Source organism: Corythoichthys intestinalis, chromosome 13 (assembly GCF_030265065.1).
Source record: "Corythoichthys intestinalis isolate RoL2023-P3 chromosome 13, ASM3026506v1, whole genome shotgun sequence".
NCBI classification, from domain to species: domain Eukaryota; kingdom Metazoa; phylum Chordata; class Actinopteri; order Syngnathiformes; family Syngnathidae; genus Corythoichthys; species Corythoichthys intestinalis.
The window spans coordinates 37,586,623-37,597,491 of NC_080407.1; positions in this window are offsets into that span (position 1 = coordinate 37,586,623).

Consider the following 10,869-nt stretch of genomic DNA (forward strand, 5'->3'; position numbering starts at 1 on the left):
ATTCTGTAAGGGAAATAGCACACAGTGATTCTCTGAATATAGCTGCAATCATGTCTGGTTCATCAGTGTCCTCATTTGTATCAGCCAGTGGCAACCTAGAAAGGCAATCTGCATTCACATTCATATAGCCTGGGCGATATGTAACATCATAAGTGAAGCAGAGCAGGCGTGCTGACCACCTAGCGATTCTCAATCCAGCACGGCTAGAACCTTTGGAGGTGAGTAGTGTCGTAAGCGCCTGATGATCCGTGCGCAACACAAAACGACGTCCCCAGAGGTAAGTTCTCCATTTTTCCACAGCCCACACGCAGGCAAGAGCTTCACGTTCCACAGTAGAGTATTTCCGTTCAGCTGGGGAGAGAGTCCTGGAGGCAAAAGCTACAACTCTCTCAGTCTGATCAACGTGCATTTGTGTCAGTACTGCTCCCAGTCCGTAATCAGAAGCATCAGTAGTGACATAAGTAGGCAACTCAGGGTCATAAAGAGCCAAAGCAGGGCTATTCACGATCAAGCTTTTAAGTGCAGCAAAACTTGTGTCAGCTTGACTTGACCACCTGAAGTTTACATCACTAGAGTCTCTGAGCACTGCACGTAGTGGTTCAGCAACCGTAGCAAAATCCGGAATGAACTTGCTATACCAAGATGCAAGACCCAAGAAAGATCTCAGCGAAGATGTATCACGTGGGGCTGGAGCATTGATGACAGCTGTAATTCTGTCTTGGTCTGGGTGAAGTCCATCTTTGGAAATGGTGTGTCCCAAGTAGTTCAGAGATTGTTGGTTGAACTTACATTTCTGCATGTTCAGCTTGAGGCCGGCATTGGTCAATGTGTGTAGCACTCGGCGTAAGTTATCATTATGTTCCTTCTGTGTTTTCCCATAGCAGATGATGTCATCAAGGTACGCCTGTACACCAGGCAAACCCGAAAGCAGGATTGACATCATTTTCTGAAACGCTGATGGAGCAGAAGCCAAACCAAATGGCACTCTACAAAAACGGAACAGTCCATCATGTGTGATGAATGCAGTAATATCACGACTTTCGGGATGTAGCGGCATTTGGTAGTAGGCTGAAGCCAGGTCAATTGTGGAGAAAACAGTTGACCCTCTGAGATTTGAGAATAGTTCATCCATATGAGGTAAGGGATGACAATCCGCAACGATTGCTTTATTTGGTTCTCTCAAATCCACACACATGCGTGGCTTGCCACCATCTCTCCTCTGTGTCACAACTATGGGAGAGACCCAAGGAGAAGCATCAATGCGTTCTATGATCCCCTTCTGTTGAAGATCATTTAGCTCCTCTGTAACTGCCTGTCTCACTGACAGTGGGAGTCTTCGGAGTTTTTGTTGGAATTGAACAGCATTGGGTAGTATTCGCACTTTATGAACAAAATTCTTAGCACATCCAATTTCCTGCACTAGAACCTCTGTAGCATTATTCGGTTCAGTATTTACCATAGTAGGCTCACATCGCATAGTAACAGTGGCAGGAGTAGGCAGTTGAACTTGAGAAGGAGCTGTTGTTAAAATTTTCCTCCCTTCAAGTTTCATTTGCAAAGCTTCAAATAAGTCCAAGCCAAGGAGAGCAGCTCTTGACTCAACTACAACTAATGTGCCAACAGTAGAGTGACCATCATGTGTAACAGTCGCCTTCAAGCAGCCTTTTACAGCAATTTTCTCTTTCGCATATGTAACAAGAGCAAATGTAGGTTGAGTTAAGACACATTTTGGAAAAAGAGTGCGGCAAATACTCTCGGGAACAATAGAAACAGAAGATCCTGTGTCCACAATCAGTTCAATGTCCTTACATTGTCCATCAACAGTAACTTGTATTGTGCATAGGATCTTATCCCGTGCAGCATTGTTCATGTAAAGAACTGTGGGCTCATTGATCACAACTTCACGCACCTCTTTTTGACTTGAACGACACACACGTGAAAAATGTCCCACTTTTTGACACTTGTTGCAGGTAACTTTTGCAGCTGGACAAGCAGGATTGTTAGCCAGGTGAGCAGTGGAGCCACAACGATAACAAGAGCGGTTGTTACCAGCAGGTTGATTTTTGGCAGGACAATAAGTCGTTGGTTTCCTTTTATCCCCGCGACGACTTGATTTGGGCAGTCTTTGAAGAGCTCTCACCGGAGCAGCAACAGCAGCCGCCATAGCATTAGCCTCCGAAAGGACGTTAGCATCTCTCAATCCACTCTCTATCTGCAGCGCTAATGTAGTAGCCTTGTCCAGTGTTAAATCTGCCTCGAGTAAGAGTCTGTCTCTTATGCGTGTATTAGCAACACGTTCGAGTAGCTGATCACGAAGCATTTGGTCTTCCATGTTACCAAAATCACATGCTGCAGCTAGCTCACGTAGCGAAGCTAGGAATTGTTTTACCGTCTCATCTGGTCTCTGGCCTCTTTGACGAAACTTGTGCCGCTCAGCAATGACGTTCACTTTGGGCACGAAATGGTTCCTCAGCGCCGTAATAGCAGAAGCATATGTAGTCCCAGTTTCAGGCAGGGTGTAGAAAACTCTTTGGCCCTCCGTTCCCAAAGCATGAAGGAGTACCGCGCGCTTTCTCTCGTCAGGCCAGGCGTCTCCCGTAGCTCCTATCACCAACATGTAGTTTTCAAACATTTTCATCCATGTTGAAAATGGAATAGTCGGTTCCCCAGGGCAGGGCATGAATGGAGCAGGCAAAGGCACTGAAATCCCATCCTCGTCGCAAAAAATGTGGTATTGTAGCAAGGCAAGTAACAAAGCAAGCAGGAGACGTGGAGTGGCTTCAATCCCTCTTTTAATCTCCTTTCCTTTTTTTTTTACACAACATGTTAGGATGCCCTTCATTGCAATATCCAAGTGCACCCCCTAGCGTTCACTTCATTTCACAACACAACAGGAGCATTCCCAACTTCGTAACTGCAGCCAAGTTAAGCTCATCAAGACTTTAAGATAGAGGTAAAATCGGGCCTTAAAAATCCAGCCCGACCCGAACTGGTCCGCGGGTATAGACCCTACTCACATGACGTCACAACCACGACCCGCGCCATATTGTCCGTCAACTCGTCTTGACGCATTACCGCTTCGTAAATTCCTGCTGAAAGCACCGGGGCTTCCATGAATTGTTCTATAAATTGCACGACTAGTTGAAACTATTGAGAATAGGGCTAAAAAATGACGGACAATATGGCGGCCGGATACAGCGACACGTCATTTTGTGACGTGGGTGAGTAGACCTGATATGACCAGGCCACGCCTCCCGAATGTTCCAAAATGACCTGATATGACCAGGCCACGCGCCCCAAATGTTCCCAAATGACCTGATATGACCAGGCCACGCCCCCCAAATGACCTGATATGACCAGGACACGCCCCCCAAATGTTCCCAAATGACCTGATATGACCAGTCCACGCCCCCCCAAATGTCCCTAAATGACCTCATTTGACCAGGCCACGCCCCCAAATGTTCTCCAATGACCTCATTTGACCAGGCCACGCCCCAAAATTTCCCCAAATCAACAGGAAGTGACCTAATAATGTCCCCAAAGCAACATAGGCTGGGCTAAAATATGTATCTCCACAGTGCAAAGACACAGAGTAATTTCTCCAGAAATTGCCGTTTCTAGTTCCTGCTGCTCTTGGTCCTGGGGGAAAACATGCTGCACAAGCAACCATCACAGGCCACTGATCTATAAAATGTTACGTGTAAACAATGAACCATGACACCAATTTTAGCAATTGTTTAATAAATAATGTGATTTTCTTTATCAAAGGGTAATAAGTTGTTATTGTTATACATTACACCATGTTGAGGAAAATCATAAAATGTTGTTCCTGTCTTGTAATCGTTTGTGTTCCTTGGGTCCAAAATGAAAAATGCCTTTAATAGGCTGTATTGGCTGAGCGAAATTGTGTTGGTTCGTTCCACTCAAATGGATCTATATGAACTCTGCTTTATAATATACATACGTTGTTAATTAGTACCCCAAAAAAAGTCCACTCACGGTTTCCAGTCATTTTTTTTAGTAATTAGCGTTTTTGTGTCGGTCTTTTTTTCCCCCCGTGGCACAGTGATATTAATACGGCGGAGTTGTATCTTCAGTGTGTGAAGCTATTTTAGGTCACGTGCACCAATAGGAGACGTGGAATGTTGCTATGGGTTTCTAAAACAAACAACATGGCGGCGACCATGTCAAGCTACGACACAAGCGAAGATGAATAAAAGGTAAGAAAACCGCATTCGAAATTTAATCAAAAGGCATCGAAACGATGCTATATGCATCTCTCATCTGTCCAAGGGCGAAAAAGGGCAGGAATTTGGCCAAAACGGTGGGCAAGTCGCCAGGCTACGTCAGACAATGGCTTTCTCTCCAGGCTCCGTCGAAGGATCTTGCTGAAAATGCGTTGACTGAGATTTTTAACGACATTTACTACAGGTAAGCCACACGCACGCCTTTACTACAAGGTTAATTGTTATTAACTTATGCTCCCAAAATTCTTATTTAAACTAGTGTTTTACCAATACCATTTTTTGGCCCAGATATCAATACCACTTTGTTTTAAAATTTGTATACAGTTTATAGAAAGTGAATCCAGTAGAACTTTTTATTGCATACCTGTTATGGGTGACAAGAACATCAAGCTGTAGTCATAAAAAGCCCTGATACGTGGCAGTGATTGCTGTAAGGCTGCAGAAAGATTTACAGTGCAGATTGCATTTTTTCACAGGAGGAGGCAGCAGAACGAGGACTGACGTCTCTAAGGTCTCCGCAGCTCTTGGCACTAGTGTGTGTTCAGAACTCATTGGCAGCCATACATTCACAGGTTGTGACTCTGTGCCTTTCATGGCAAAGGCAAAAAAAAAACGTTTTCTGTTGCATGTCATAAAAAAGAATACCTGACTGGGTTTACAAAGCTGGGCAGCAGTTTTAAACTTGGCCTACAAACATTTAACAGGTTGTGTAAATACGTGTGCCACCTGTATGGCGAGTCATCTGTCAAAAATTATGCCAGATGCAGATTTTCTGTATGCCAGAACATTCTATTCCCCCAACAACTGATCCTCTGTACCAACATTGCTGGACAACCAACTATCAAGCAGCAATTATGAAACATTGTCTGACAGGTAAAATGTGTGCCTCTTCACCCATTGGGAGTGGGTGGGACATTGAGGATGGGCAGTTGGCAGTGACATAGATGAGTAAAAATCCTGCCCCTGATTCTGTTTTGCAAGTAGTCAACTGTGAATGAAAGGCAACCAATTGTGACATGGAAAGATGTGAAGACGTTCTTGTATGTCTGCAAAACGTTCTAGTACTGATTTATGTCGGTGTCAAGCATGCGAGAATGTTTCCAATGAAACAGAAGACACTCGGATGGGATGATGACTTTGATGAAAGCGATTTTGAGGAATCATGTTGTCATGTACAGTTTTACTATTTTCTATTTCTCTATATACCGTACTTGTTCTCCCCACTGTATTTTTATTTACTTTTTTAATATTTGTATGTGTAATAATGTGTATTTTCATAAAATGAGACTACCACGTTTAAAAAAAAAAAATGTGTACCATACTTTTGAGTAATTCCAACCTTTTGTGTATATGCAGTGTGATTCAAAAAGACAAAATCATAATACCATGTCAAAAATGAAAAACATTACAAAACTCTACCTTGGACAAATGTTGGAAGTAACTAAGTTCAATTTCATGTTTTCCAAGTTTTCAAATATGGCCATCACCAACAGCATGGACAACATCAAGTTGACATGAGAATTCCTCCCTAATGTGGCGTTCCACTGCGTTAATTGAGTCTTTTATTCGATCTTTCATGTCATCAATATTTGCTTGAAGTGGTGGAACATACAGTGGGGCAAATAAGTATTCAGTCAACCACTAATTGTGCAAGTTCTCCCTCTTGAAAATATTACAGAGGCCTGTAATTGTCAACATACACTGATTGATACACTGCCTATGGGAAAACCCATTGGCAGTGTATCAAATACTTGTTCTCCCCACTGTAGGTAAACCTCAACCATGAGAGACAGAATTTGGGGGGGGGGGGGGGACAGAAAATCACATTGTTTGATTTTAAAATAATTTATTTGCAAATCATGGTGGAAAATAAGTGTTTGCTCAATACCAAAAGTTCATCTCAATACTTTGTTATGTACCCTTTGTTGGCAATAACGGAGGCCAAACGTTTTCTGTAACTCTTCACAAGCTTTTCACACACTGTTGCTGGTATTTTGACCCATTCCTCCATGCAGATCTCCTCTAGAACAGCGATGTTTTAGGGGCTGTTGTTGGGCAACACGGACTTTCAACTCCCTCCACAGATTTTCTATGGGGTTGAGATCTGGAGACTGGCTAGGCCACTCCAGGACCTTGAAATGCTTCTTACGAAGCCACTCCTTTGTTGCCCTGGCTGTGTGTTTGGGATTATTGTCATGCTGAAAGACCCAGCCACGTCTCATCTTCAATGCCCTTGCTGATGGAAGGAGATTTTCACTCAAAATCTCTCGATACATGGGCCCATTCATTCTTTCCTTTACACAGATCAGTCGTCCTGGTCCCTTTGCAGAAAAACAGCCCCAGAGCATTATGTTTCCACCCCTATGCTTCACAGTGGGTATGGTGCAATTCAGTATTCTTTTTCCCCCAAATATGAGAACCTGTGTTTCTACCAAAAAGTTATATTTTGGTTTCATCTTCATCTGACCATAACACAATTTCCCAGTCCTCTTCTGGATCATCCAAATGCTCTCTAGCGAACCGCAGACGGGCCTGGATGTGTACGTTTCAGCAGGGGGACACGTCTGGCAGTGCAGGATTTGAGTCCCTGGCGGCGCATTGTGTTACTGATAGTAGCCTTTGTTACTGTTGTCCCAGCTCTCTGTAGGTCGTGTGGTTCTGGGATTTTTGCTCACCGTTCTTGTCATCATTTTGACGCCACGGTGTGAGGAAGGAGTTGAAAGTCCGTGTTGCCCAACGACAGCCCCAAAACATCACTACTCTAGAGGAGAGCTACATGGAGGAATGGGCCAAAATACCAGCAACAGTGTATGAAAAGCTTGTGAAGAGCTACAGAAAACGTTTGTTCTCTGTTATTGCCAGCAAAGGGTAGATAACAAAGTACTGAGATGAACTTTTGGTATTGACCAAATACTTATTTTCTACCATGATTTGCAAATAAATTCTTTAAAAATCAAACAATGTCATTTTCTATTGTTTTTTCCCACAATTTGTCTCTCACGGTTGAGGTTCACCCATGTTGACAATTACAGGCCTCTCGAACATTTTGAAGTGGGAGAACTTGCACAATTAGTAATTGACTAAATACTTATTTGCCCCACTGTACGTTATGTGCCATAAAGATGGATCATGAACTTTGTCTTTAACATACCAACACGTCCAGCAAGTACTGATGATGTGAAATATCGAACAACATTTGCAATCAAGATGATGGACTGCGACATGCACACATTTGAGGGGAATTCTCATCGTGGCTTGATTTTGTCCGTGCAGCTGGTGGTGCTCACATTTGAGTACTTGTGAAACATGAAATAAAACTTTGAAGTTATCTTCAACACATGTGTCCATCACATCTTTTGTGATGTATTTCATTTTTGAAGTATCACCTGATGATTTTGGCACATTAATTTTTAATCAGCCTGTATTTTTTTGTCTTATTCCATTTTTGCCACGATTCAGATTTAGGTCATGATGTGCATTTTTTAATTTATATATTTCATTGCATAGTAGGTTGTGATATTTTTAATATATGACACATAAGGTTTTAGCTAAATTCAATATATATTTCATTGTGCTGGGTGCAAATCATTAATGTTGAAGCATTTCCTTCAAGAAATTAGCTACATTTCTCATTCTGAATTCACCTACTGTATGTGTAGACTAAGGCACCAATATTCGTTTCAAATATTTGGTAGATGTGTTTATGACATTTGATAAAGATTTTGTGTTGCCAGAATTAATATACCACTTAAAACAAGCAAAAACAGCAACCATAGATCTGTATTTTTGTGTATTCACATCAAGATAAATTTCTGGCTGGTGATTAAGTTAGGAGGGTATTGTTTTTGAAAAAATGCATTGAACGCATAGATCAAGCGTAGTGGAATGAAATCCATTTTCTAAGCACTTTTTCAATGGTCCCAATAAAGCCATATATCCACAAGCTTGTCCATTTGCAGCACTTCCTGGTCAACTCTAATCTTTTAACGGACGACGGTCTCACAGAAGAAGTTTTAGCTGTAAGTGAAGGGTGTTTCAGTTTTGAAAAACACGCACACACACATAAATCATGTGTGAACTGTTTCACCCTTATCATATTTACATAATCTTCCAGTCAAAATTATCTAGGCTTGTCTATTCTGCCATTTTTTTCCTGAATAAAATTATCAAATGGGTTTTTGGAACTACAGTTACACAAAATAAATACCGTACTATGTTGTTTGTCAATCTAAACCTTTTACTCAAAGTTAACAATCTAACATCATAATGACCGCTACAGCCCAGAATTCACATTGCAAGTCTTAACTTCATATGTGATCTGACCAGAAGCCCCCCAACTTCCATAATTATTCACAACAAAAGGCGTGTGTGTGGCTTACCTGTAGTCAATGTCATTAAAAACCCATGTCGAGGCAATGTTTAACATTTTCAGCAAGATCCTTCGAGGGAACCTGGAGAGAAAGCCATTGTCTGACGTAGCCACGAAGGCTTTGCAAGTTGCCCACCGTTTTGGCCAAATTCCTGCCCCTTTTCGCCCTTGGACAGATGACAGATGCATATAGCATCGTTTCGATGCCTTTTGATCAAATTTCGAATGCGTTTTTCTTTTGTTCATTTTCGCTCGTGTCGTTGCTTGACACGATCGCTGCAATGTTGCTTGTTTTAGAAACCCATAGCAACATTCCGCGTCTCCTATAGACCCTACTCACATGACGTCACAACCACGCCTCCGCGCCATATTGTCCGTCTACTCGTCGTTTTGACGCATTACTGCTACGTAAATTCCTCCTTTTATGGCGTGTTTTTCTGCTCGTTAACATTAATAATCAAAATGGTGAAGGCGTGTGTGCCAGTTGGTTGCAATAACAGAGAAGATAGATGGAGAGACTTGAAGTTCTACCGTATTCCGAGAGACCCGGAGAGGAGAGCGAGATGGATTGCTGCAATTCGTATTTGTGTAGCATTTGCTTTATTATTTTTTTAATTCATTATTTCAACAGTCTCATCTTTGTGGCGTTCTCTTTCGACACTCGGGCTCTTGCGAAATACTGCTGCAGTGAAATTAAACTAGCTTCAAGTTGCTATAATTTCTCGCTGCGTATCTTCCCTGTAATGTTGTCGTATATGTCAGCGTGTCTTGTTCGGTAATATCATTATCGCGTCACATCGAACTCTTTGAAAACAGCGACTGTCTCTTTGCAAATGAGGCAGACACAGTTGTTGCGTGTTTTATTGAAGAAATAGTCCAATATCCACCTGTCCTTGAAGCGTCGGCCATTGCAGTCTTTTTTTTTAATTGATTGTCGTAAAGGGTCATGCGGGGTAATGTTGCATAGAGTGCTGCTCTTAAAGTTTTTCAAACTTTCGTGAGAATAGGCTGATTTTGTGTGGACAAGATAGTTGTAGACAGGGGCTGAAGGGGAAACGATATCGTCATCGCACACACCATATAACTGTTTGCATTAGTCTAACACATATATAGTCTAACACATACATATGGTACAGGTTTTCGTAGGCACCGTCTAACTGTTTGCATTAGGCTAACACACGTAATATAATTAATCAGGAAATGTGTATCATTTTCATATTTACGGTAGGACTACACTACTAATATAAAATAAATAGCACACCATAGTTTAATGAGAAGAAATAGAGATACACAATGCCGTCTTATCACAAGAGTGACGCACATACTCGGGGAATCTGCTCTCAGCAAACTCCAAGGACAAAGCGCTTTGTCCTAAAACAAGCACCACCAGCCCGGACAGCAAAGTTGATAGCGGGCGTCCCAATCCGCGCACGAACCTAAACCGCCCAAAACCGGCCACAGCGGGGGCGGCCCCAAAGCAACGCCCAGAAACGCCTTCGACGAGACCCGCGTCAGCAAAGACTTCAAAAAGACTGGACACTGAGATAAGACAGATTTTCTTCTGCTCGGAAACATGTAGCCTTGTTTTGGATCCAGAATTGTCCCTCCGTCGTCTGTTTTTGCCTTGTCTTTGACCATTGTCGACGAATAAATTGTCAACCTGTTTTCGGCGAGTGTTCTTCAAGCTTTTGAAACATGGAGTCAGTGTGCAAAGGGTTAACACAGGAACGCGCGGAGTTTAGCTTCCTCCTTAGCCTGGCTCCTCGGGGGAGTCAGCGACGGAGCACATTTCCGTTCTGTTGCCGGCCTCCCCGTGCAGTTTGGGCTGGGAGGACTAAATTCCTTCAGGGCGGACTGATAATCTGTGGGTTCTGGAGGATCACAGAACGGCTGGTGCCCTGGACGGCCGGCGGCCGCGATTCATTACACATCACTGTTTTAATCCCCCCAGCCTCTGATTATCTACAGTTTGCATCCAATCCAACAGGTAGCAGCAATGCGCCTGGCTGTTAGAAGAACGAAGAAAGCACAGTGTAGCCTTCATTGGTTCCTTGTGGAAGCAAAATAGCGATGAGCGTTAATGTACAATATGGATGGTGGTGGCAAAAAAAGAAAAGAGAGGGGTGGCGCGGAGAAGGTTAGGGAGAAAAAAATTCAAGATACTGGAGAGCGAAGCATTAAAATGTCATAAATTGACAAATATTTTCGCAAGCAGCAGTCTGGCTGCAACGGCTTTTTTGGAACTTAACGACT